Source organism: Bubalus kerabau, chromosome 1, assembly GCF_029407905.1.
Source record: "Bubalus kerabau isolate K-KA32 ecotype Philippines breed swamp buffalo chromosome 1, PCC_UOA_SB_1v2, whole genome shotgun sequence".
Classification (NCBI taxonomy): domain Eukaryota; kingdom Metazoa; phylum Chordata; class Mammalia; order Artiodactyla; family Bovidae; genus Bubalus; species Bubalus kerabau.
In genome coordinates, this window is record NC_073624.1 from 199,162,142 (window position 1) to 199,189,822 (window position 27,681).

The 27,681-nt window shown below is 39.5% G+C and overlaps 1 protein-coding gene across 1 annotated transcript in view; it reads right to left on the reverse strand.

Annotated features, from left to right (window-relative positions):
- CSNK1G3 (casein kinase 1 gamma 3) overlaps positions 1 to 26,533 on the reverse strand; it is a 410,789-nt gene extending 384,256 nt beyond the window's left edge. Inside the window, exon 1 of the mRNA XM_055549423.1 lies at positions 26,240 to 26,533. The gene's annotated coding sequence lies outside the window, so the exon portion shown is untranslated. The remainder of the gene's footprint in view (positions 1 to 26,239) is intronic.
- Positions 26,534 to 27,681: the final 1,148 nt, after the last annotated feature.

A 27,681-nucleotide genomic window follows, 5' to 3' on the forward strand; every position in this document is an offset into this window, starting at 1 on the left:
AAATGGAACCCTTGTGCACAAGGTAACTTGGTACAATAACTGTGGAAAAAAAGTATAGAGCTTCCTCAGAAAATTTAAAAATAGAACTATCATATGATCCAATAATTCTAAGTATTTATCTGAAGAAAACAACAACAGTCACTTGAAAAGATATATGTACTCTCACGTTCAGTGCAGCATTATTTACAATAGCCAAGATATGGAAACAAGCTAAATGTCCACTGACAGATGACCAGATAAACAAACTGTGAACCCACTCCAGTATTCTTGCCTGGGGAATGCCCATGGACAGAGGAGCCTAGCAGGCTGCAGTCCATGGGGTCGCAAAGAGTCGGACCCAACTGAGAGACTAAGCACAGCACACAGCACGGCGTATGTATATATACTCATATATATGTGAATACTATTCAGCCATAAAAAGGAATGAAATCTTGCTATTTGGGACTACATAGATAGACTAGAGGGTATGGAACACATTCTTATACCACACACAGAAGTTAACTCAGAATTAGAGACCTGAATGAAAGAGACCTGAAACCATAAAACTTATAGAAGAAAACATAGGTTTTTCTATGTTAAGCAGAAAAAGTTAGAGAAAGACAAATATCATATAATCATATATGGGCTCTAAAAAAGCAAAACAAAACCATGAACCCACAGCTGCAGAGAACAGATTGGCGGATGCCAGAAGGTGGGGTGGGGGTGAGGGGGGCAGGTAACAAGTGGTTGAAATTGGTGATCATAAGGAACAAATTTACAGTTATAAAATAAGTAAGTCACAGGAAAATAATGTACAGCATGGTGACTATAGTTAACAATACTGATTGCATATCTGAAAGTTGCTAGGAAAGTAAATCTTAACAGTTCTTATCACAAGAAAAAAAATGGTAATTATGTATGATGACAGATATTAACTTACAGTGGAGGTTATTTTGTAACACAGAAATATAGAATCATTACATAGTATACTTCAAACAAACTAATACAATGTTATTTGTCCTTTATACCTAAATAAATAAGGATTCCATTGACAAAAATAAACTATTTGTCTACCCTATTTAAAAAAAAATTACACACTCTGTCCCAGCATCTCTGACTACATTATTCAATCTGTGCTTTTATTTTCCCAAACACTTAATATCTTCTACCATACACATAATTTTTATTTCATTATAATTATCATTTGTCTTTTTCTACATAGAATGTTGGTAGAGTCCTAATGAGAGTTCATTGAATAAATGAAAGAATGACTTTATGTGGATACATACATTAAAAGGGGTTTCCCTGGTGGCTCAGATGGTAAAGAATCTGCCTGCAAGGCAGGAGACCTAGGTTCGATGCTTGGGTTGGGAAGATCCCCTGGAGAAGGGAATGGCTACCCACTCCAGTATTCTTGTCTGGAGAATTCCATGACAGAGGAGGCTGCTGGGCTACAGCCCATGGGTTGCAAAGAGTCAGACACGACTGTGCAACTAACAAACATTAAAAAAAAAAAAAAAAATAGAAATATCGCAAAATACTAACTGTAGCTCTCTTTTTAGATGGTATGATTATTATTTTCTTCTTTATACTTACTAGGTTGTACAAATTTTCTGCAATGAACATGGATAACTTTTAAAAGGAAAAGTAGTGCATATATGCATGTTTATATGTATATATGCATGTTTATAGAATGTTAACTTACATCTCTAAATAAATCTTAACCCCTGAATTACACTAGATATGTTATATTTCCAAAGATGTCCTGGAGAAATGAATTTAACAGTCTTTGTCATCAACCTTTGCCATCCTGGAGACCTGGAGAGTCACAAAATATTTCTATCTAACTTAGTTCTGCTTGCCACTTGGCAAGATTAAATAGTGTCTCTGGGTCTACTGTCAGGCATTAACGGGTACTGAAGACAAGAAAAAAGGAGGAAAGAGCCTTTTTTTTTTTTTTAACAGTGATTGAATAATGACAATAAAATGAAGGTAAGAGAAAGATGAGCAGGAAGGATATAACAATTATAAGTTGCAAACATTTACTGATCCCCTTTTATGTACTAGCTCCCTATAAGTGGGTGCTAAGGTTTGTATTAAAAGTGATTGTCACAGAGTGCCTGCCCTCAAGGAGTTTATAATATAGCAGGGGGACTCAAAATTAATGTTTATGCCTTGTCTCTTCCCATATCCCCAGCAGGCCTTTGCGTCTAAAGGCATTCTGCTTATTAGTAACTGCATTAAGTGGGCAGCTGCTGGGAATGGATTAAACAGCTATTGAAACAAGTATTTGACTATTTTCAATTGTCCTGTGGACTACTCCCATATGTGTTATATGCTTTATTTTATTGGGCGGTATCTTTTTGTTTCATTTTAATCCTTGATTAGTTTTCCTTAGCACAATTATGACATGTGCTTTGGAAGATTTCAAAATAACCTTAAGAATGCTGCTGCTGCTGCTAAGTCGCTTCAGTCGTGTCCGACTCTGTGCGACCCCATAGACGGCATCTCACCAGGCTCCCCTGTCCCTGGGATTCTCCAGGCAAGAACAATGGAGTGGGTTGCCACTTCCTTCTCCAACACATGAAAGTGAAAAGTGAAAGTGAAGTTGCTCAGTTGTGTCCGAAGTCTTAGCGACTCCATGGACTGCAGCCTACCAGGCTCCTCCGTCCATGGGATTTTCCAGGCAAGTGTACTGGAGTGGGGTGCCATTGCCTTCTCCGAACCTTAAGAATAGTCTGAAAGAAATGGGTAAACCTAGAACAGGAGAGAGAGAGTCACACTGGAATTCCAGAGCCAAGCACAAATGATTCACAGATTTGTTGTTTGAGGTATTGGTCTGGGGTGTCTCTTTTTCTTGCCAGAAAATGGAAAAGAGTTTGCAGGGCTCCTATCAATCCTTCCTGTTTTCTACCTCTTGGGAGATGACAAAAAAGATGGTCACTGTCTGACACAGGATATTTTCGATAAGCCATCTTTGTAAGTTTTCTTTGAAGAACCCAATGTCTTTGACTTTCCCTCCTGACTCTTTAAAAATAGTTCTTCACGCCCTCCTGAAGCTAGGGACCCTTTCCCAAACATCAGTGTTACAGGCAATGTTTAAATTGTGTCAGATCTGAGAGTAATTGTTTCTTAGCTCAAAATTGAATTATACTTCCATTCTTACATCCAGATAAATGTATTTCCTTAGGCACCAGTGTTATCAGATGACGGCTGATTCATCTGCACCCTTGAGTCATGTGGACCCTGACCTTTCTGCCACACTCACAGTGGCAAGTGTTGGTCTTCCTTTGCACTGTTGAGCCACTCTGGGGTAACGGCTGTGGGAACTGAAATTAGGAGACCCGGGCTCAGGTCCCAGACTTACTACTTCTGGTCTGTGGCTTTGGTTAAATTAAGTCTGTAATCTACCCAAGGTGGTACACAAAGCAAGAGCTAAATCCTTTGTAAAATAGAATCAAAATCATCAAGACCCGCCTTCTGTTCTACTTTTGTTTATTTTTTGGTAACAAATTTCTTGATTCTTCCCCTGCTCCTTACCATTCAAAGGTATTTCCTTTGTTTATAATACTTCACTAGCCCCTCCTTACCTGGTTAATGCTCATTCTGCCTTCAGGCGCCATCCTGTCTCTCCATCAGGCAGCCTCCCCTGATTTCTTACCTGGGTAATTTCCTCTTAAAGTAGGCTTAATAATACCATGAATCTTTCCTCCTCAGCTATTGGAACAATTATAATTTTCTACAAGTTATCACTTGATTTACAAGATTACTTGACTACTGAAAGTCAGTGTATCTCAGGAAGCAGACTACTGGATTCTGATCCTGGCTAACACTCCCTAGCTGTGTCATGTTGGGCAATGTAATGAACCCTGCTTTGCCTGAGATCCTGAATCTATAAAGATATTTGCAATGCCTACCACACTGGGCTGTGGTGAGAACCAAATGAGTCAGTATACTAAAACACTTAAAATGGTGCCAGGCAGAGACCAGTGCCCAATGAATATCACCTACCGTTGTGGAGTATGGTACTACTCCAATCTGGCCACCATGATCATGGAAGCTCCATAAAGATCATGCTTTGTCTTTCAAGTACAAGCATAGGATTCGGCTTAGACTAAGTGCTTTGAAAGATTTGTTGAATATAATAATGGATACTTAAATTAATGGATCTCAATTCTAAACCTGTCTTTATCTTAAGAAATGCTGGGATCATGAATTCTATTCCATTATCCATGTTACATCAATCATGCAAATGTTAAAAAGCATAGGGCTTAAGACCAAATCTTAAAAAAAAATAGTCCCCTAAATTATAGCTAAATCACTGATAACTCTTTGTATACACCATGAACTTTCATTCCATTGGGTGCTACCTAGCGATTTATTTCTCATGTCTAAAATAATAACCAATAAACATTTACCAGAGTATAAAGAATTCTGCCAGGCATTTTTGGATAATAAAGTAATGAATGAGTAGCTCTATTGGAGATGCCGGTTGGGAAGTTACGACATGAAGGTTAGAGCATAATTTCAAACCAAGGCCCTCATGCTGAGTACCAAAAGAGGAATAGACAAGTTCTATAGCTGGTGACAGATGGTAAAGGACTTGTAGTCGCAGATCAAGGAAAACGGAAAAATCCAAAATTACTTATGTTTGGCTCTCCCCTCACCCACCAAGTCCCTCATTTTACTAACATGTAAAATGACTCTGAGTTACTTTTCCTACCCTGTTGTGGCCTGTATCTACTATGTTCTCCTCTGTTGCTCAGTCATGTCCAACTCTTTGTGACCCCATGGACTGCAGCCCACCAGGCTCCTCTGTCCATGGGATTCTCCAGGCAAGAATACTGGAGTGGGTTGCCATTTCCTTCTCCAGGGGATCTTCCTGACCCAGGAATCGAACCCAGGTCTGCTGCATTACAGGCAGACTCTTTAACCTCTGAGCCACCAGGAAGCCCATAAAGTTTTATAGATGTAGACAATTTAACTCAAACGTTTCCACTGTATTAACTTTCTTAGTCTTAAAAATATAAAATAGCCTAATGATTGTAAGTACAATAAAAGTATATAATAAAAAGTAATTATTTCATATAAAATACATCTTTTTTAAAATTTAAAGTAATTGGGTCTCTGTTTCAGTGAAGGAGCAAAAGAAATACACATGGAGAAAATAAGACAATCAATGGTTGCCGGGGTGGAATGAGAAGAGATGAATAGGCAAAACACAGAGGCTTCTCAAGAAATGAAATACTGGCATCATATTATAATGATGGACACATGTCATTCAGCCACACCAAGAAAGAACCCTAAGATAAACTATTGACTTTGGGTGATTACTATATGTTAATATAGGTTCATCTCTGATTTTTAAAAAATGTATCTTTGTAGTGAGAAATGTTGATAATGGGGGAGGCAATGCATGTATGGGGGAAGGGATGTATGGAAAGTCTTCCCGTCCTTATACATATAGAGAGTGCATATATTGAGCATATTATAACAGAAAGACAGAAAGGAAAGAATCTGGGCTTTGGATGACATCTCTAACTACTGTGCTCACCTCCCAGGTACTGCTAAGTCACTTCGACTCTGTGCGACCCCACAGACATCAGCCCACCAGGCTCCGCCGTCCCTGGGATTCTCCAGGCAAGAACACCGGAGTGGGTTGCCATTTCCTTCTCCAATGCGTGAAAGTGAAGTCGCTCAGTCATGTCCGACTCTTAGCGACCCCATGGACTGCAGCCCACCAGACTCCTCCATCCACGGGATTCTCCAGGCAAGAGTACTGGAGTGGGGTGCCATTGCCTTCTCCGCTTCCAGGTACATGAAAAACTAAATATGCTTGTTACTAACAACCCTTCATTGACTATTCTGTTATAAGCAGACAGAATTATGTGATATATTAGTGTCCCTTGGCCACAACACTGCAAGACCACACAGTATCAAAAATATCAAAACTTGGTTATTTTTGAAATGGTCCATGTGAATCAGAGAAATGTCTGGAACATGGCAATGGACTGGCTCATGGGAGTTAAGGAATTGTGGGTTCTGCCATTTTAATGCTGGCACCAACCAGTTAAGTGAATGGTAGTGAACAAGTCATGTATTTTCTTTTGTGTGCAATTTCCTTACCTGTGAAGTGAGGGGTTTACACTAAGAAAGCACCTAAGTCCTTTTCATCACTAACATTCTCTGACTTTGTGTTTATAGTAGTATGCAGGGCTGGGTTCCCCCAAGAAGCAGGCTGTGAATCAGAGGTGAGCATTGAGGAGGTTTATTAAGAAGTGCTCTTAGGATCACCACCTGGGGAAGAGCTGGGGATTGGCCAGAGGGAGCCAAAGAGCCACGATGCAATCTTAATGGAAGCTGAAGCTGGGATGTTGGAGTGAGAAGGCCAGGTCTTATTATCCCACATCAGTGAGTCAGTGGAGGAGGCTGTCCCAGGAAGTGTGCAACCTTGGATGAAGGTCTTTCTTCTCAGCAAACGGAACCCATGTAAAGGACTGGGGGCAGAGGGCCTTCAGTGTGGAGCACTCTCAGCAGGGGGAGAAGAGGCTTTCCCTTCTGAAGGGGATCTAAGCAGTGCCATAAGCCATCTGCCATGGACAGGAACCAAAGTTGATTTGTGTTATCAACATAAGGTTGATATTATGATCTTTCCATTTGAATAAGAACAATCAGTATGGAAAACTTTTAAACCTTCATAACAGTTGAGAGAACTGTATAATGAATCTATTCCTTCCCCCAGCCTCAATAATGGTCCACATTCTGCCACTCTTGTTCCATATCATCTTCACTTCTACCTTTTACTCCCTTTGCTGGAGTATGTTAAAGCAAATTCAAAATATTATACTAGTCACTTATGGTTGATTAAACTCAACATAATACAGGGTGTCCATATGTGTCTCTAATCTTAGAGGTTTTCATTGACTAGAATATTATTTTAAATTAGCAATATCAATAACATACAGCCTGACTCTACGAGTTCATGTCAAGGGCTTCTCATGGAGCTCGGAAGTCATACCTTCAGACCCAGGTGATTTCCCCTACCTCTTTTTTCCCCCTGTAGTAGTAAACTTAGCAGTGTGCAACTGGGCTGTAGACAGGGGGCAGCGGGTCCCCTTACAGCCACGCTGATTAGGGGCTGCAAGTGAGTCGTGTGCTCTGCCACCACCGTTCAGATGAACAATGGCCAGCTATGAAGCATTACTTGGTAAATGATAACTTTGTGGTTTCCAATGTCAATAGACTCAGGTTTCAAAATGGTGTTTGTTTTATCTATGCTCACACTTTTCCAGAACTTTTTCACATAATGGCCATGTTTGAGCTGTCTCATTTCCAAACAACCATGTCCAGTGACTCTCGAATAAAATGGAGGGTCTCAGGCCTGCCCCTGTAAAAAGGGTGTCAGACCAAAAGGGGTGACTAACAAAACCAAAGGTTTGATTCCTCCTAAAAGCCAACTGGGGACTTTGCTGGTGATCCAGTGGTTAAGAATCTGCCTTGTAATGCAGGGGATGTGGGTTTAATCCCTGGTCAGGGAACTAAGGCCCCATATATGGGCAACTAGGCCCTGAGGCCAAGACTACTGAGCCAGCGTGCTCAGGAACCTGAGAGGCCTGCAGGCCACGACAAAGACTCCGTCCGCTGCACCCAAGAGCTGATGCAGCCAAAAATGTTAAAAAGTCAATTGGTAGGCATAGGGGAAAAGTCCAGATTGAACCATGTCTTGAAGTATATGTTATCTTAGGAATTCATACGAAGGATCTGCTCTTTACTTTGCTTTCTGGAAAGTGCATCTTTAACTCCGTGCCGTTTTCCTCCTTAATGGAAGCCTGACTGCAAAGCTAGACAAATGTTTTCGAATGCTTAAGTGATTGTCAAGAAGCCTGAAGGCCTGACAGAATGGCTTCAGCCACTGCTCCACGCTGCGTCTTTATCCAGGAGCACAGCGCTAGTTCCTATTTATGGACTGCACCCTGCTCCGTGGGCAGAACACACAGCACAACTACCAGAGCAAGACAGATGAGGACTAGAGACTGCAGAGCCAGAGAAAACTCGAACTCAAAAAGATACGTGCACTCCAGTGTTCACTGCAGCACTATTCACAACAGCCAAGACATGGAAGCAACCTGAATGTCCATCAACAGATGAATGGATAAAGAAGATGTGGTACATAAATGTTAATCAGAATACAGAAGAATGAAATAATGCCATTTGTAGCAACATGGATAGATCTAGAGATTAACATACTAAGTGAAATCAATCAGACAAACAAGCTCTAGCCGTGGCATCCAGAGAAGAAAAAGAAATAAAAAGGAATCCAAAGTGGAAAAGAAGTGAAACTGTCACTGTCTGCAGATGACATGGTACTATACATAGAAAATCCTAAACATGCTACCAGAAAACTACTAGAGCTCAGCAATGAACTTGGTAATGTTTCAGAGTACAAAATTAATACACAGAAATCTCTTGCATTTCTATATACCAACAATGAGAGATCAGAAAGAGAAATTAAGGAAACAATCACACTTATCATCACATCAAAAAGAATAAAATACCTACTAATAAATCTATTTAAGGAGGCAAAAGACTTGTACTCTGAAAACTACAAGAAGCTGATGATAGAAACTGAACATGACACAGATGGAAAGATATGCCATATATGCCATATTCTTGTAGTAGAAGATTCAATATACTGCCCAAAGCAATCTATAAATCCAATGCAATCCCTATCAATTTACCAGTGACTTTTTTTTTTCCAGATTTAGAACAAAAAAAAAATCTTAAAATTTGTATGGAAACACGAAAGATCCTGAATAGCTAGCTAAAGCAATCTTGAGTAAGAAAAATAGAGCTGGAGGAATCATGTGCCTTGATTTCAGGCTGTGCTATAAAGCTACAGTCATCAAAACATTATGGTACTCACACAAGACAGACTTATAGATCAATGAACTGGACTGAAAGCCCAGAAATAAACCCACACACCTATAATCAATTAATCTTTGACAAAAGAGGCAATAATATACAATGGAAAAAAAACAGTCTCTTCAAAAAGTGGTACCAGGAAAACTGGATTGCTACATGTAAAAGAATAAAATTAAAACGCTTTCTAGTACCATATATAAAAATAAACTAAAAATGGCTTAAAGACCTAAATGTAACCTATAAACATATAAAACAGAGGAAAACACAGAATACTCTTTGATATTTTGATCCACCTCTCAGAATAAGAAAAATAAAAATAAGTGGTACATAATTAAAGTTTTTGCACAGCATAGAAAGCCATTAACAAAATGAAAAGGCAACCTACAGAATGACAAAATATTTGCATATGACAATAGATTAATCTCTAAAATTTAAAAACAGCTCACATATCTCAGTATCAAAAAAACCACCCAATCAGAAACTGAGCAGAATATATAAATAGACATTTAACCAAAGAAGACATATAGATGGCCAAAAAGCACATGAACAGATGCTCAACATTGCTAAATGTAAGATAAATGCAAATCAAAACTATAATCAGGAGTTACCTCAAACCAGTCAGAATGGCCATCATCAAAAAATCTATAAACAATAAATGCTTGAGAGGGTGTGGAGAAAAAAGAACCCTTCTACACTGCTGGTGGGAATGTCAATTGCTAGAACCACTATGGACAACAGTATGGAGTTTCCTTAAAAAACTAAAAATAGTGTTACCATACGATCCAGCAATCCCCTTCCTGGGCATATATTTGGAGAAAACCATAGTTCAAAAAGATAATATGCCCTATAATATTCAAATTATGGCAGAAGGCAAAGAAGAATTAAAAAGCCTCTTGATGAAAGTGAAAGAGGAAAGTAAAACAGTTGGCTTAAAACTCAACATTCAGAAAACTAAGATCATGGCATCGGGTCCCATCACTGCATGGCAAATAGATGGGGAAACAATGGAAACAGTGAGAGACTTCCCTTTTTGGGCTTCAATATCACTGCATTTGGTGACTGTGGCCATGAAATTAAAAAACATTTGCTCCTTGAAAGAAAAGCTATGACCAACATAGACAGCTTATTAAAAAGCAGAGACATTACTTTGCCAACAAAGGTCTGTCTAGTCAAAGTTATGGCTTTTCCAGTAGTCATGTATGGATATAAGAGTTGGACTGTGAAGAAAGCTGAGCGCCGAAGAATTGATGCTTTTGAACTGTGGTGTTGGAGAAGACTCTTGAGAGTCCCTTGGACTGCAAGGAGATCCAACCAGTCCATCCTAAAGGAGATCAGTCCTGGGTGTTCACTGGAAGGACTGATGCTAAAGCTGAAACTCCAATAGTTTGGCCACCTGATGCGAAGAGCTGACTCTTTGGAAAAGACCCTGACGCTGGGAAGGACTGAAGGCAGGAGGAGAAGGGGTTGTGAGAGAATGAGATGGTTGGATGGCATCACCGACTCAATGGACATGAGTGTGAGCAAGTTCTTGGAGTTGGTGATGGACAGGGAGGCCTGGTGAGCTGCAGTCCCTGGGGTCGCAAAGAGTCGGACATGACTGAGCGACTGAACTCAACAATATTCAAAGCAGCACTATTTATAATAGCCATGACCTGGAAGCAAACTAAATGTTCATTGACAGACAAATGATCCAGAAGATGTGGTACATATATACAGTGGAATATTACTCAGCCATAAAAAGAACGAAATAATGGCATTTGCAGCAACATGGCTGGACCTAGAGAGAGATTACCATACTAAGTGAAGTCAGTCAGATAGAGAAAGATAAATATATGTTATCATTTATATGTGGAAGTTAAAAAAATGATACAAATGAACTTTAGAAAACAGAAACAGACTCACAGACATAGAAAATAAACTTATGGCTGTCAAAGAGAAAGGGCAGGGATGGACAAACAGTTTGGGATTAATAGATACAAACTACTATATATAAAGTAGATAAACAACAAGGACCTATTGTGTAGCACTCAAATATTTAAGGGAACTATATTTAATATCTTGTAATAACCCATAACAGAAAAGATTATACATATAGCTGGATTACTTTGCTGCACACCTGAAACTAACATAACATTGCAAATCAACTATACTTCAATACAAAAAAATTTTTTTAAAAGACTAAAAAAAAAAACCTTTGTAGCTCAATTGTGAGGAAAAGTCAGGCAAACATGGCAATCTAATAAGAACAGTTACTTAGAAGTATAGAAATAAACTAAATACTATACATCTGAATAGTATGTATAGTACTGGAAGCTTCTTTATGACTAAAAGTGCTTAGAAACTTGTGAAAATACTGTATCTACATATATCACCTTACTGTAGTCTAAGAAATTTAATTTTTTTCTCATGCTGCTTCAAAAGTTGCTCAAATGTGTTGAAGGGTTGAAAGGCAAAAGACACAGAATATGCTTGGAGAGTGAAATAATAACCTTACAGGATGTTTCCAGAATGCTCATAAAAGATTTTTATTTTTATGCATCTGTTTCAAGGTCCCAAAATAGAATATAGTGTTAATAATTCTTCTAAAGTTCAAATATCATTAAGACTGGATAAGAATCAGTAAAATTATTTTCTTTTAAGAAATAAAACTTAAACATTAGATGAAAAAATCCTAAGAAAAATATTAGCAGATGAAACTTTTTCTAAGACTGCAAGGTTAATTTAACATTAGAAAATCAACTACAGACACTCATTACAGTAACAGAGAAAAATCACATGCTTATCTCAATAATTCAAAAGTATTTGACAAAATGGAATACACATTCATAATAAAAACCTCTTAAAGAAGGAAAGAACTATACTTACTATATACTGATAAAGGGTATCTATAGTAAACATCACATTTAATGGTGAAAAGTTCACAGCATTTTCTTTTAAGTCAGAAACAGACAACACTGCCTGCTATTAAAAATTCAGCCTTACTACAGAGAAGTTTAGGCAAGAAAAATAAAAAGTATAAACACTGGAAAGTAACAAAACTATATTCCATTTATAAAACCATCGTGTAGAAGAAAATAATCTATACAGAATTAAAAAATGCCTAATACAAAACCAATATACAAAAACCAATCACATTTCTATACTCTAGCATTAAATATTAATAGTTAAATATAATTTTTGAGAAGATGCCATTAATACATCTTCAGAAGCAGAGAGATTATAAGAGTGAATTTAAATGATGTATAAAACTCCTATGAATAAAATTATAAAGCTTTTTGAAAATATGAGAAATTAAATCTTATATTCATGGATTGAAAATTTCAACATCACATAATTGTCAGTGTTCCTTAAATTCAACTTGATTGCAATAAAATCCCCTAAAGTTTATTTTCCTATGAAATTGAGAAGCTGACTCTAATTTTTATATGGAAAATCAAGGGGTCAAGGGGAAATTTAACTTTATAGATAGCACCATTTACAATGAAACAATAATTGATTCAGTATGGTATCAATTTAGGGACAAATTGAGCAAAAGAACAGAAAAAAAAATACATACATACTTAGTTTATAACAGTAGTCATTGCATTTCAGGAACTTTTCAATAAATGATGCTGGGACTATCCGTATGGTAAAAAATGAAATTGTGTCTATACTTTATGCCACATATGAAAATCAATTCCAGGTGAATTAAAGACTTAAACGTACAGGGTAAAATCATAAAACTCTTATAAGACAATATAAGAGATTATCTTTATAACCTGGGATTAGGTTTGGTTTTCTTAAATAAGACTCAAAGACCCCATGAACTATACAGACAAAGTGCTAAATTAAACTTCATTAAAACTAACAACCTCAGTTCAACGTTTACCATTAAGATAGTGAAAGGACATGCCACGAATCAAGAGAAGATATTTGTAAAATACATAACAAGAAAAAATGGGCAATGGAAAAGAAAACAGACTCCTCACAGAAGAAGAAATCCAGATGGACAATGAGAACATGGCCTTCATAAAAATACCTCACTATTGAGCGAGTCAAGAGCAAATCACAGGAACTATCCATTTTGTTACCACTAAATGGGCAAAAAATAACAATAATCAGATACAATTAAGTATTGGTGAAGGGATGCACAATTTATATATATATATATATATACACACACACACACACACACTGTATGTCAGTGGGAGAGTAAATCCATACATTCAGTGCAGAGAATAATTTGGCCTCATCAGTAAATAAAGATGCACAAACCCAGTAATTCCACTCCCAAGAGAAATTCTACAGTGATGACCAGGAAAAATGTATAAAATCTTTATAGCAGCAGAAACTGGATATAATCCAGATTTCCACTAACAACAGAATGATGAAAACAGCAGTGAATATAAGTGAATCATATACCATGCTCCATGCAGCAAAATGGCTAACTCTTAGGAACACAGTGTCATATGAAAGCAAGCCGGAAAGAATATGTATAATATGATTCTATGTATATAAAGTTCCTTTGCCAACAAAGGTCCGTCTAGTCAAGGCTATGGTTTTTCCAGTGGTCATGTATGGATGTGAGAGTTGGACTGTGAAGAAGGCTGAGCACCAAAGAATTGATGCTTTTGAACTGTGGTGTTGGAGAAGACTCTTGAGAGTCCCTTGGACTGCAAGGAGATCCAACCAGTCCATTCTGAAGGAGATCAGCCCTGGGATTTCTTTGGAAAGAATGATGCCAAAGCTGAAACTCCGGTACTTTGGCCACCTCATGCGAAGAGTTGACTCATTGGAAAACTCTGGGAGGGATTGGGGGCAGGAGGAGAAGGGGATGACAGAGGATGAGATGGCTGGATGGCATCACTGCCTCGATGAACATGAGTCTGGGTGAACTCCGGGAGTTGGTGATGGACAGGGAGGCCTGGCGTGCTGCGATTCATGGGGTGGCAAAGAGTCGGACACGACTGAGCGACTGAACTGACTGACTGATATAAAGTCCAAAACATGCAGAAATCCTTAAAAAGTTATTATTGTTTTTTTACAGAAGGACACACATAGTAAAATTACGTATTAAAATTGTAGTGAAAGTGTTAGTCACTCAGTCGTGTCAGACTCTTCGCCACCCCATGGACTGCAGCCAGCCAGGCTCCTCTGTCCATGGGATTACTGGAGCGTCCCTATTAAAATCATAAGGGGCTGCTAATTGAAAAAAATTCAGATGGGAGGAGATGGGGACACTGGATTAGAGTGGAGTTCAAAGATCTTGAAAGGCAACATTTATGTCCTTATACTACATACTCATTGTATCATTATTCTTCATACTTTACCTGTATTTTAAATATTCTTATCAGCTTGATAGTCAAAGTTTTTAAAAAGAGATATTAGCTGTAGCGATCTTTACACCGATTAAACCTAGCTTGTGGTTTTTAAGATATTTTCCTACAGAAATCATTTCCTAACATTAATATTGGAATAGAAGTAAAAAATAAACCCTCATTATCCCAATAAACATGACAGAAAATCTTCAAAGAGGAACAGCAGGCAGAGGAGGAGAAAGAGGATAAAATAATCCGCCTCCACATGAAGCCAAAAGTCTCCCCTGAAAAAGGAGCAAGAGAGATACAGATCCCGCCCCCCATTCCCCCTTGCCCCTCCCCCTCCAGGCCAACAGCGCCTTTAATTCCATGATAAGGCTGTAAATTCTCTTTGCTGGCCTGGAGTTCAGTGTAAACACTCCAAGACCCTGAGGGACCACAGAGAGAGAGAAACGGCCAGGCTCTGACGGCTTCTCCTCTGGGGGGAATGCTCACTATCAACTGTTGAATCGCAAAACCCAAACTCTCCGCATCTATCAAGGGATAGAGTGCGTCTCTGGGGCGGGCAAGGTATCTGGCGCTGGGGGAGGGGGGCCGGGCCAGGCCGGCAGGGTCCCGGGACGCCCAGCAGGGCGCAGCCACAGGCCAGTCCCCCTCCCTCCTCCTCCCCAACGGCCTCGCCTCCACCTCGCAGAATAGCTCAGCACCTTCCTCCTCCCGCATCTAACTGGCCTAGATGAACGAAAACATAGATAATATTCCCGAAGTGCCACTTGGGGAATGAAAAAGGAAGACGCGCTGGCACGAAGTTGATAGATACTTATTTCCACGTTCACGTGGCAGATGAAAGCACAGCTTATAATTCAAGTGGGTGTCCTGCGATTCCTTCCCAAGAAGGAAACACACGACGTGTGCGCGGCAAGGAAAGCTCAGCCGCTTGGGGGAGAGCAGCCTGCTTGCCCTCTACGGGCAGAGCCAGCCCCAAACTTCTCAGATAGCAGCTGGCAGTAACAGCCCAGCCTGTCAGCCGCAGCTCTTAAAGCTGATGGATATACACGATTCTTGTTGGGGATGGGCGACGGGGGTGTTGGGGTGGGTAAGTCTGCCGTTAATGACTCCTGGAGTATTAGCTCAAGTGTTTTCTTTTATATTAAAATAAAAGATGATTTAGGAAGGTTTCCCATGGCTTCTCAGTAACTTAGGCCAGTTTATAGTTCTTAAATCAACTTTATCGAGGTATAATTTACATGCAACACATTGCACTCATTTGGTGTATGGTTTTAGGAGTTTAAACTGTGCTGCTAACCATGATGAAGATGTAGAACATATCCAGCACCCTTCAAAGCTGCCCTGCCCCTCTGCCACCATGGCCTGTCTTCGCTCCCCTGGCCTCAGGCAATTGCTGATCTGCTTTCTGTCACTAGAGATGAATTTTGCCATTTCTAGAATTCCAAATAAGTGCCATCAGCCAATATATTTTTAATTCAAGTTCCCCCTCTCTGATAAACTATTTTCTGAGGTGCTTCTCTTGATTCTTACTTTTCAAAATGGCACTTTTTGTTTTTCTCTCCCAGCTGGTTTTTCAAATTTTAGTACATGCACTGCTAAAGGGAGTGTTTGGGGCCTGATTTTAAACTTATAAATCAGAAAAGTTAAAGATTTCTAAACTGAAGTGTAAATATGTATGACTCACACAATTATATTAAAAAAAAAAAAAACAAAAACCACTTCCATCCTAGCTGTTCCAGATGAGTTAACTGGACAGGTTGCCCAACCCCATAACTGTGGCCGACAACAAGTGTTGCTTCTGGGGGAGTGTGACAATTTACACTCATTTACAATACCCATGGGTATTGGAACGAAAAAAAAAAAAAAAAATGCTGGCAGATCAGCCAATTCTGAAAGCGTGAAACATAAAAACCTGACAATTGTAATCATTGATGAAAATCTCCTCTCTGTTCTGTCACTGTCGGGGACCACAGAAGGTGGTTTCTCTCTCGACATTTCTAAGATGCCTTCTGAGAGGCAGGGAAATTTGGGATAATATAATTGTTTCTACTAATTGCCAACTACATCCAGTTCAGAAAGAGTAGAATCCTTTTGACAATGGGCAGTGTTAAAGTTCCCTCTCTAAATAGTAATATCTTCTTAAGCACAAGGCTTTTTAGGAACTGAGGACCGCACTTGTCCCGCCAGGACAATTTCCACCTTTCTCCTGTATCTTCCAGGCCATTAACTTTGAGACTTTGCAAGGCTACAATTCACACAATCATAGAACTTCATCTACCACAGCAGAAAAGGAGAACAGACTGTTTTCCTGCCTTCTATTTTTGTGACCTACCCTATCTATTTTAATGGCAATTAAACTCTGGTGCCCTCTCTTATCTCCGCTAGCTAAATGTATTTAATTCCACCACTCCCATAGGGAATAATCCCAAATCTAAAGCCTGTGCTGTATTAAAGACCCATAGAATGCTTAATCAGAGCAAACAGAGGATTTGGTTTGTATAAACAACAAAAGCTCATGTCTTTTATGTCCAGAGAGCAGGACTAAAAGAAGAAAATGACAATAAATCATTTCAAGAAACAGCATAATGTAAATGTTGTATGTTTATTTAAAACTTCATACGATCATTTGTCTAGAGCTGCAGCCCAGCTTCAGAAAATGACTTGCCATAATGAGGTTCGGAGGCGAGTAGCATTCAAGAGCCAAAAGACATATTGCCGCCTTCCCAAATGGGCTTATGGGGAAAAGGATAAGATCTTAAGCAGAACCAAAGCTTCTAAGAGAATAATGCAACAGTGACACATACTTTGATATTTTTAGTTTCGTTTTGCCTTTTTAGCAGTTTTTTGTTAAGGTATTGGATTACACAACAAGCTAAAATAAGAGTAAAAGGATGTGACTTTTAATCCAAGTTGATATCATCCTTAAGTTTACTTTCAGTGAAAGGAAATAAGACTAACCACATGAGTGGGCTGGGGCTGGGGGAGGATCCTAGTTGTCTAGGAGAAGCTTCCCCCTGTGTTAGCTGTTTATGAAAAGGATGTGTTCAGGGATTTAGAGCTGGGGCAGGCTCTGTCTTCAGGCTGCCTGGGTGTGAATTCTGACTTGGCCACTTCTCAGCTGAGTAACTTGGGTAAGACTTCTTTATCCCTCAGTCTCCTAGTCTGTAAAATGGGATGATGATAAAGGTGCCGACCCAGAAAATTACTGCAAAGATTAAACACACGTGGAGCTTGCTTAAACAGTGTCTGACTACTAATGAAGAACAGTTGCCTTTCAAAGGAGAGACCTTCCACATGTCTCTGGACACAGCATTAAAAAACCTGTGGTTTCAGTAGAAGGTGATGACGGGTTGGGGTTGAAGAAAAGAAAGTTAGTTACTCGGCTCTGTATCCCCCGAAGACCATGTTTCCTGGAGAGGAGGAGCAAAATTATCCTCAAAAATGTTTCTAATGTCAAGTGTAAATACAATTCTATTTCCACGTTACCTCAAAACCACCACATATGAGAGTAAATCTGATTTCCTAAGTCTACATTGTCTTTTAAAAAAACAATAATTTTATTTGCTTTTGTCTGTGCTGGGTCTTCATTGCCGCGTGGGCTTTCCCTAGTTGCAGTGAGTGGGGACCACTCTAGTTGTGGGGCACGCGGTTCTCATTGCAGGGGCTTCTCTTGTTGCAGAACATGGACTCTAGGACTCGGGGCTTCAGTAGTTGTGGCGCGTGGGCTCCACCGTTGCAGCTCTCAGGCTCTAGAGCACAGGCTCAGTACTTGTGCACAGGCTTAGTTGCTCCCAGGCAAGTTGGATCTTCCCGGATCAGGTATCGGGCCCACGTCTTGTGCTTTCGCAGGCGGATTTCTTAACACTGAGCCACCAGGGGAGCCCTGCATTGTCTTTTTTTTTTTCACTGTTTTCTTTTTTTTATTTTATTTTTTAAACTTTACACTATTGTATTGGTTTTGCCAAATATCGAAATGAATCCGCCACAGGTATACATGTGTTCCCCATACTGAACCCTCCTCCCTCCTCCCTCCCCATACCATCCCTCTGGGTCGTCCCAGTGCGCCAACCCCAAGCATCCAGTATCGCGTGCATCGAACCTGGACTGGCGACTCATTCCATATATGATATTATACGTATTTCAATGCCATTCTCCCAAATCATCCCACCCTCTCCCCCTCCCACAGAGTCCAAAAAACTGTTCTATACATCAGTGTCTCTTTTGCTGTCTCGTATACAGGGTTATTGTTACCATCTTTCTAAATTCCATATATATGCGTTAGTATACTGTATTGGTGTTTTTCTTTCTGGCTTACTTCACTCTGTATAATAGGCTTCAGTTTCATCCACCTCATTAGAACTGATTCAAATGTATTCTTTTTAATGGCTAATACTCCATTGTGTATATGTACCACAGCTTTCTTATCCATTCATCTGCTGATGGACATCTAGGTTGAGGTGTGCATTCTTTTCTTGTTTAGAATACCATGGGACCAGCTTGGCCATTGTGAGCTTTAATGTGCTGTGGGTTGTCATAATGGTGGCACATACACGATCACTTATAAAGCCTGGTTTCTGTAAGGTTCAGAACACTCATTGTATGGATGAACTCTTCAGTCTGACTACAGTTGTATCTTAGAAGCTGGATTCAGCTGCTCACAATATATCCCTGACAGTTGATGTGGCGAATTTTCTTTTTTTCCTCATGGATTTATTTGAAGAGTGGTGGTGGGGAAACCCTGCCAAACTTTAATAACCAATATACAATAACCAATAACAAACTATAATAACCAATCAGAGAAGATGGTAGATGGTAGGGAGTTTGTTTTATTACATAGATGTTGATATATAGTAATGTTTTCTGTGCTCACACATTTCAAAGAAATACAAAAAATTCTGAGGACATCATTGATCAGTAATTATGAGAACTCATTCTTGGAAAGGAAATTGATCTAAATGTGCAATGCAACCTCAAAAAACATCAATTTTGTACTTTGTTAGACTATTAATAAAAATTCCAAGGGAAAGTGATGTTTCATCAGTCTCAAGTCCATCAAATCCAGTTCTTCTAAATCAGAAAGGTGAAGCTATTATAATGCTATGCTATGGCATTTGCAGGTAATGGCCTTTTTCTCATTTTTTTTAGATAAAGTAATAGTATGTGTGTGTATCATGGTACAGTTCTTGTCTAGATAAATAAGGACTCATTAAAAAAGTCAACTGTTATTAAAAGCAATGTGTCATTAATGATAAATATTCCCACTTAATCCAGGATGTTCCAATCCTGTTTTTGGGAAACCGAAGCAGTAAGATAACGTGACTGGTGTCTTGGTTTTTCCATTTTCCTTTAGTTTTCTTGAATTTGAAAAGGTGAGGTTTTCTTATAAAAACCCAATCAGTATTTTTATTTGTGTTACAAGCTTTGAGAAAGCTAAATTGTCAAGTCACTACCTTTCTGAGGTTTATAATCCAGAGTCAGAGATAGAGATAACATGGGATATTTTACAAGAAAAGATAAACTCTTTAAATTTTTGAAGAGAGATTTCATTGTCTTTATATGACAAATTCTTCATAAAATCTATAGAAATATTTGCTGGAGAAATTCAAAGGAGAAACTCTCCTCCTCGGGAGAAAGTCAGTGGGAGAGAGAAGCAGAACTTTGCCTGAAGAATGGGAAGGCAGGAGGAGAGGAAGTAAGGGCCAGGCGCATGCTTCAAAAGCTGTACATTCATCGACTCAACAAATGTTAATTGAGCTTCTACTAGATGCCATGTACTGTGCTCATTTGTGAGGGATGGAGGACAGAGGCTGAACGAACAGGTCCAGGCCCTGATCTCAGAGCTGTTGCAACCAAGACCACAGGCCCCAAATGGAGTTGCTTTCACTAAGCCTCAGGACACCAAACTGAGACGTACAGTTCCGGCTCTCCCAGAAATGGAACCTGGGTCACCGCCCCACAGAAAGGAAAGGAACTTTGCAATAACTGACTTGATCTTTTGCCTGGTTAGCTTCCTTGTTCCTATTCCATTCTGACTATAAAAGTCTTTCATTTTGTACAGCTCCTTGGAGCTCCTTTTTGTCTGTTTATACTGAATACTGCCTGATTCAAGCTGATGTTTGCTCAAATACATTTTTTAAACATGCCTCAGTTTCCTTTTTAGCAGAGTTTACAAAGAAAAACTTTCATTTTTAGAAATATTTGCATTACCAGACTCATTTAAATGCCTACTTTAGATTGTCCCAAGTACGGAGACAACTGTTAATCCATTTTTCTCTCCCCTCCTCTCTTTCTGATCCCTGTCCTCACTCAGGAATGCAGGTCTTCATGAGGTCTCTACCTTTCTCCCTATTAGAGAATTGTTTTCATGAACAACTGGATACATTCATATGAAAGATTGAGAAGACCAAAGGTCTCCTTTGGGAGATGTATTTTAACAGAAGACTGAGTCACAGCTAATGATGTAAATCCAGGTACCAGCAAGATTTCCCAGAAGGCAATCTTGGTGTGAGGAGGTGATGGGGGGCATGGGTACAGAAAGTCTTCCTCTCCCCTCAACCCTGCAACCACGTCCCCAGGCAAATATACCTACAAGTACTGATTTATCAAAGATCTGATAATACTTTAAATTTGCTCAAGCTTTTACAATGAGTCAATTTGTCAACTAATTCAAACTATTTCTCTGAAGTCATTTAAATGAAAACAAAAATAAGAGTGAAATCTTTGAGCAGCTTTCCTCTGTTCATACACCTTGTAGATCTAGTCACTGATTTCTTCTCACTCTTTGCTTCTTTGAGCATTTTATTATCCTTTAATTTGGGAACAACTTTCAAATTAAAGTATCCATAAGAGATTATTTTCAGTATTTTCCAAAAGTAAGGGTCTTTAGTAAAGTTATCTTTGGTAGAGATTCTGAGGAGGAGGGTTTGGAAGGTTAAGTTTCAAAGTGCAGGAAGTAGAGTGTGGTAAAGAATTAGGGCCTGTGGTTAAATTGACCTTGATTATATCTAAATTTTACCACTTAATAAACTATGGCTTTGGACAGGTTCTTTTACCTTTCTCAGTGGCAGCTTTTTCATTTGCCAAATGTGGATAATTATAGCCTGTCTTATTAGATTGGTATAAGAATTTGATCAATGAATGCATAGCACTGATGAAGTCCTTACTAATTAATTATTACTGAGTAGTCATTCTTTTATGTAGCAAGTGTTTATTTCTGACTAAGTGCCGAACTTTGTTTCAGAACTGGGATACCGAAGTGAAAAAAGTTCCTGTCTCATAAAGATTGTGTTCTAGTTGGAGTTCCCATACAATCAACACATAAATAGGTAACATGTCAGGTAGTAAGTGCTATAAAGAAAACTGGAGCCAGGGAAGGAAAGAGAAGGCTGGTTGGGAAGAGAGGATTTCTTGCAACAAGGTCAGGACAGGTCTTTCTGATATTTAAGCAGAGTCCTGCCTGGGTGAAGGTAGTGAGCCCTGGGCAAAGTCAGGGAAAAGAAAACAAAAGCACATAAGAGAGAGTTTGAGGTCAGGATCACAAGATTTGAATCTAGGAGCCCCAAGATTTGCTTTCTCTTTGCCAAGTCCACTTTTGAGTGATTCTGTGTCATTTGGTGCAACATTTTTTTTTTTTAAATGCTGTTTAATTTTCTCAGTTATAAAATGCAGACTTCACTACATGTTTCCTTGGAGTTTTTGGGAGGACTGAAGAGACAAAACCTGGGATGAGCCTGCAGGAATGAGCCCCAAAGTCACTCCACAGAGCTGTAGCCATGCTTGGAGGAAGATGCTGCTGGGGGAGCAGTCATGCTGCCCCCCCAATTCCACCCCACACCTGTAGAAATTTGCACCAGTAAAAGGATGATTCTGCTTCAGGTGCCCTGCTAATGTTGGGACCCTCCTCTGATGAGGGTTATCTTCTCCAGATCCTGAATCTGGAAATGTCCGGATCATTTAAAATCCCAGTTGGCTTGTATAAAAGCAGGCGTTATGAGTTTTCCTAGTGCCTCAGAACAGACTAGAATGTGGTTTTCACACCTGGGCAGAGTATTGCTGGAAAGCACTGGCTGACTTACACAGGTCAATCATGTCAAGTCATTCCACAAAGGTCAAAACTGTGACATCCAATTTATCTACAATCCACACTAGATGTCAGTAATGCCTTCCAAGAAAACTCATTATCTGTCTAAATCATAAATATGTCAAAACCAGCATCAGCTTCTAGTATTATGCCAAGCATATTCAAGCAAGAGGATGGAGCTTCTCTTATGTAGAACATTATTCAATCTAGCCATCATTTACTGAGTTTCTCTACATAATGCCACTCCTGGAATAGAACCCCAGGGTTCACAGGGGTCTTCAAGAGGAGGAACTTTGCAATCACACAGCATGGTCAGTGGAAAGCATTCAATGCCTTGGAACATCTGGGACCAGGGTGGGGACAGAGATCCCTGAGAATCAGGACAGAGGCCATAATTGTGTTTACACAAGGGTCCTGCCCACTAGTATCTATGGCCTAATCAATACCCTGCAATTTGTCCAGATTAAGAGTCCCTCCTCTTAATAAGTGATGAAGCAGGAGATAGGCAGAGAAGACAAGATCATAAAGTATCCCAAAGAGCAGAAGAGGGCTGAGAATGCTGCCCTGTTATCACTGCAGGGGTGGTGGCAGGGGGTGGGGGATAGGCACCTGGGGAAAAGAAACATCCCATAAACTGTGATCCTCTGGAGCTGCCCAAGTTCCTCAAATGTAGCAACCTAATGCAACATCATAAATAAGTACTTACACATTGCAAGCTAGTGGTACAAGCATTCCAGAATTTTCAACACAGTTTTATCTTTGCCTGCAATGCCTTACTATCTGCTCAGAATTCTCAGTCTTCTTGAAGCTTTCCTCTGTCCTCCCCTCACAAATGAGCCACCTGCTTTCCCATTCGGTCTTCTCAGTACCTAGGTCACATTTCTCTGACACTGCGATTACTGCCCACGCCCGTCCTCTGGATTGGATTCGGGAGCCCCCAAGAGGAGGGCCTGTCCTGGAGTGAGGCATCTTTGGAGTTAGGTGCAGGCATTATCGTTTTCAACCTTCACTCCAGCATCTGAGGTGGGTTTTACATCTAACAGGTGGTGGTACCGAGTTCCACACCCTTGTCCTTCTGGCTCCATCACTGGGGCCTTTAATTACCATGCTATGCTTCATGTCATAACATTTTGGTATATCCAGTGTCCATTCTTTAATCCAAAACAATGAACAAGGAATTTGATCTAAGACAGAAAAGAATTGCAGGAAGAGTCCCACGTCCCACCATCCAGATGTTCGAATATTTGGGCTGAGTATAAGATGGGCTCAGCTATTAGAATAAAGGGCCCGGCAAGGTGGGGTCAGGCCCTTCCAGGCAATCCTGGGCATGGTACCAAAAGTCAGAGATTCCAGAAGCCTGGAGCAGAAAGCATCCCCTCTAGTGGCAACACACCCTCATCACTGTGATGGATGAGTTCCAGGCCCTGGTAAGTTAAATCTGTGCTATTTTACAATAGCAGTTTCTTTCTTTCTGCTTTACATGACTTGTGCTTATTGACAATGCTTTTTATGATGATTACTCCTACAGTCAGCTTCCCCACAGCATGGGTGCTTGAGGGTTAATAAAAGCACACAGTGACTATTTTCAACTATTTTCAGATTTGTAAAGTTTTTCTGGACCATTTTATTAAGCTTCATAGCTGGGACTTGGGATTTTTTTTTTTTTTTGAATTGTTTTTATACTTTGTTTGAAAATGTCTTTCCACACATAGTGTAATGGGAAAAAAAATCCCCACAAATAAGAATTCCCGCTGCTGCTGCTGCTAAGTCACTTCAGTCGTGTCCAACTCTGTGTGACCCCATAGATGGCAGCCCACCAGTCTCCCCCATCCCTGGGATTCTCCAGGCAAGAACACTGGAGTGGGGTGCCATTGCCTTCTCCAAGAATTCCCGCTGGCAGGTGCTTTAACAGCTCTAAAATTATAAAGCCAAGAGCTCATTCTCATATCTTTAAAAATGACCCAGGCCTGGGGGCCCCCTATTATTGTTTTCTCGGTTCTATTAATAGATTTCCTTAGCTGGTGCCCTGCGATGTATAAGTACATGGCATGTTTTTTGGAAACACTAACACTGTTTTGGAAGTTTCTTTTTCTTTCTTGCAGACTTGACATTACATGTTTGATCAGAAGTAATCATAATTTATACTTTTTTTTGGATACTAGCTACTTGTTTTAGTTTCTCAGAGTGGGGAATGTCAGTGCAGAGAAAGGACTATTTGTGAGTTAAAACCCCTTGAAACACAGAACACGTTTGATACTTGAAAACTGTTCCAAAAGTCTGTTTGGTTTCCCTCTTCAAAGTGGGCAAATGCAAGCTGAAAGTGTTTTGTATGAAAACCCCACTGCTGTCTGTCATCTCCTGGGCTTGATAAACAGATGAGAACTGAAAACTACTAGCTCAGCTCTGCAGCGTCACTGACAACCTCTCAGCCCATCCCGGTTTCCAAGCAATTCATTAATTTTTTGAAAAATCTCTACACATAGCTCCACATTCAAAAGGCATAAAGAGCCCACGATAAAAAGCAAACCTTTTACACTAGTGCCTTAGTCCTCCAATTTCCTAGTTTCTTATGTGTTCTTATAATAATATTCCACGCATATAAACAAACATTGGTGAGCTACTTTCTATGCAGTTTTAAATCTGCTTTCCTCACTGCATGGTATATTTTGGAGGACGTGTCTTCTTAGCACCTATAACTCTACAGAAGTCTTTTTAAAGGCTGCTTAGTGTTCCTTACATAATCAACAGGTCCCCTTTTGATGGACATGGAGGTCATTTCTAGTCTTCTGCTCTTGTAATCCATGCTTTGGTGAAACCCAGTTCCTAGGGCGGGACAGACCTCTGGAAGCATGGGGAAAAGGCACGAATACCATCGAGAAGCTGTCCTGCTTCCAAGGGGAGAGGAAGCCCTGGAAAGTGAAGACGCGGCACACTTGCTTGGATGCTTCATATTTACAGCTATGCAGCTGCCACACCAACACGGTTTTCAAATAAAATAATTTCACTCTTTGTGACCTCCAAAACGTATAGTAGTTTGCTCCGAAAGCCAGGAAGGTTTCATCCCAGGGCAGATTTCTAGTGAAAATGATGATGTTCGCATATTTTTCATTTATTTCTCTCATTTTCCTGTCCTTGCATGGTGCTTAATATGCAAAAATCACCATCTCCACAGCTACCCAAGCCAATTTTACATGCTGTTCAGAGTATTTCAAATAGAAAATAAATTGCTTCTACTTTTTAAAATGCAAAATCATACCACCACTGAAATACTCTTGCCTCAAATATATTGATAGAACCTGAATCTAATCAAGTCTCTAATTAACAAATTATAGAAGAAACTGGGAGAAAGGATTGAGTTCATACCCTGAAGAAATATGCAGCCAAATCAGAACATGAGGTGGTCTGTAAGGCAAGTAATTCAGCTTTTTCCATAAATTTATATCACAGAAAAGAGTGGAGACCCAGGTATGTTCTAGAATAAAAGAGACTTAGGAGAAATAACAACCACATACATGAACTGAATTTCAAATTTGATTCAAACTGTCTGTAAACAAACCAATACCTTCTTTGAAGCAATTGAGAAAATTTGACTATGAACTGGGTAATAAATAATAATAAATTATTGCTAGTTTCATTAGGAAAAATAACGGCCTGGTATTCGAATATGCTTTAAAAAAAAAAAAGAAAAGAAAAAGCCCTCAAACAGCAATGCATACTAAAATATTTATCAGCGGAAGGATATGTCTGGGAATTGTTTTAGAAGAGCCCAGGAAAAATCATTTGAGGAGATAAATGAAACATGATTAAGAGAAATTATTGTTAGTTGTTGAAGTGGGATGTGGGTACCTCAAATTCATTATATTATCCTTTGCATTTTGGGGTACTGCGTTAGTTCATTAGGGCTACCATAACAAAATACCATGGTTGGCTTAAACGCCAGAAATTTTCTTACAGTTTTGGAGACAGAAGTCCAAGATGAAGATGTCTACAGGGTTCGTTTCCTTCTGAGGTCTCCCTCCTTGGCTTGTAGGTGACCGCTCTCTCTCTCTTCACCTGTTCTCTCTTCTGGGACTGTCCCCTCCTTTCTTATAAGCACACCAATCATGATCGAATTAGAGCCCACTCCCAGCGACCTTAGCACCTCCAAATACACTCTCCAAATACAGCCACACTCTGAGGCACTGAAAGTCAGGACTTCAGCACATAAATCTGTAGGTTATTCAGTTCATGAAGGTGTCTATGGACATTTATATAAGAAAAGGCTTTATAAGTAAAAGAAATGTTAGCTTGTGTAAGAGGCAGTTTACCATGGGTAGCTTTCTGCCTAATCCACAAGTAACGTCAGGTGAGCCAGATTAGCTCAAATAGAATCAAGTGGCCACTGACCACAACTTAAATCAGCTGAGATGTTTCAGTTACTTGATAAACACAACAGACCTCAAAACTCTAAGAACCCAGGTTTGGAGGATTCTGTGTTTTATGAGTTGCAAAGATCACTCCAAGGTTGGCAAGTATCTGCATTCTGAGAGGAGCCAAGCTGTTCCCTCAAAACCTGGGGTACTAGGCCACTGATGTATGGGAAGGGGTGGATTGTATGTGTGTAGCTCCCAATTGTTTTTTAAAAAAAAAAAACCTTAAGAGACTTCTTTGGCCTTACCCTCCACTTTCTTCCCCCTCCTGCACTCTTTACCCCTCTCCTTCTTAAAAAGTAAACCCAATGGCCATTTGGAGAAGCTTTATATTACAAATGAACAGCAGGCATCCAGACACAGACAGGTTTCTTGGTACTCTAATAAACTGCTTGTGGGTTTTCTTTTTGGAAAATTATCTTGACAGTGTATTATCAAGAGCCATGATCTAGTACTCTCACTTAAGATATATATTATTGCCTAAAATAATAAAAAATTACACGTACAAAGTCATTCATCACAGTAGTATTTTTATTACCTAAAAACTGTAAGCAACAGATGCACACTTAATGGTAAAATAGTTAAACTGTAATGCATTTAATTGCTAGAAAATTGTACAACCATTAAGTGAGAACACCATAAACAAAAACCTTGAACTATTTCTTTACTTCCTGGTACAGGGGGAAAAAACACAAAATCAGAATTCAGACAAATCTGGACAAATTTTTTGTGATATATACACAAAAAGCCAATTTTATTAGTATACAGCAAACTCACAAATCAACAAGAACAGCAAAAAAACCCAATATTTCAATGAAACAAGGAGTGAGGAGGGCAAACAATATATAAAAACAAACAATTTACAAAAACAATTTACAGAAAGCATTAATGACTGACTATATGAAGCAGCGTCAAGTGCTCTCAGAGCTGAAGAAATACCTATCACAATTACAGTGAGATTCTGGGTCTTATCTGGTAGCAAAGT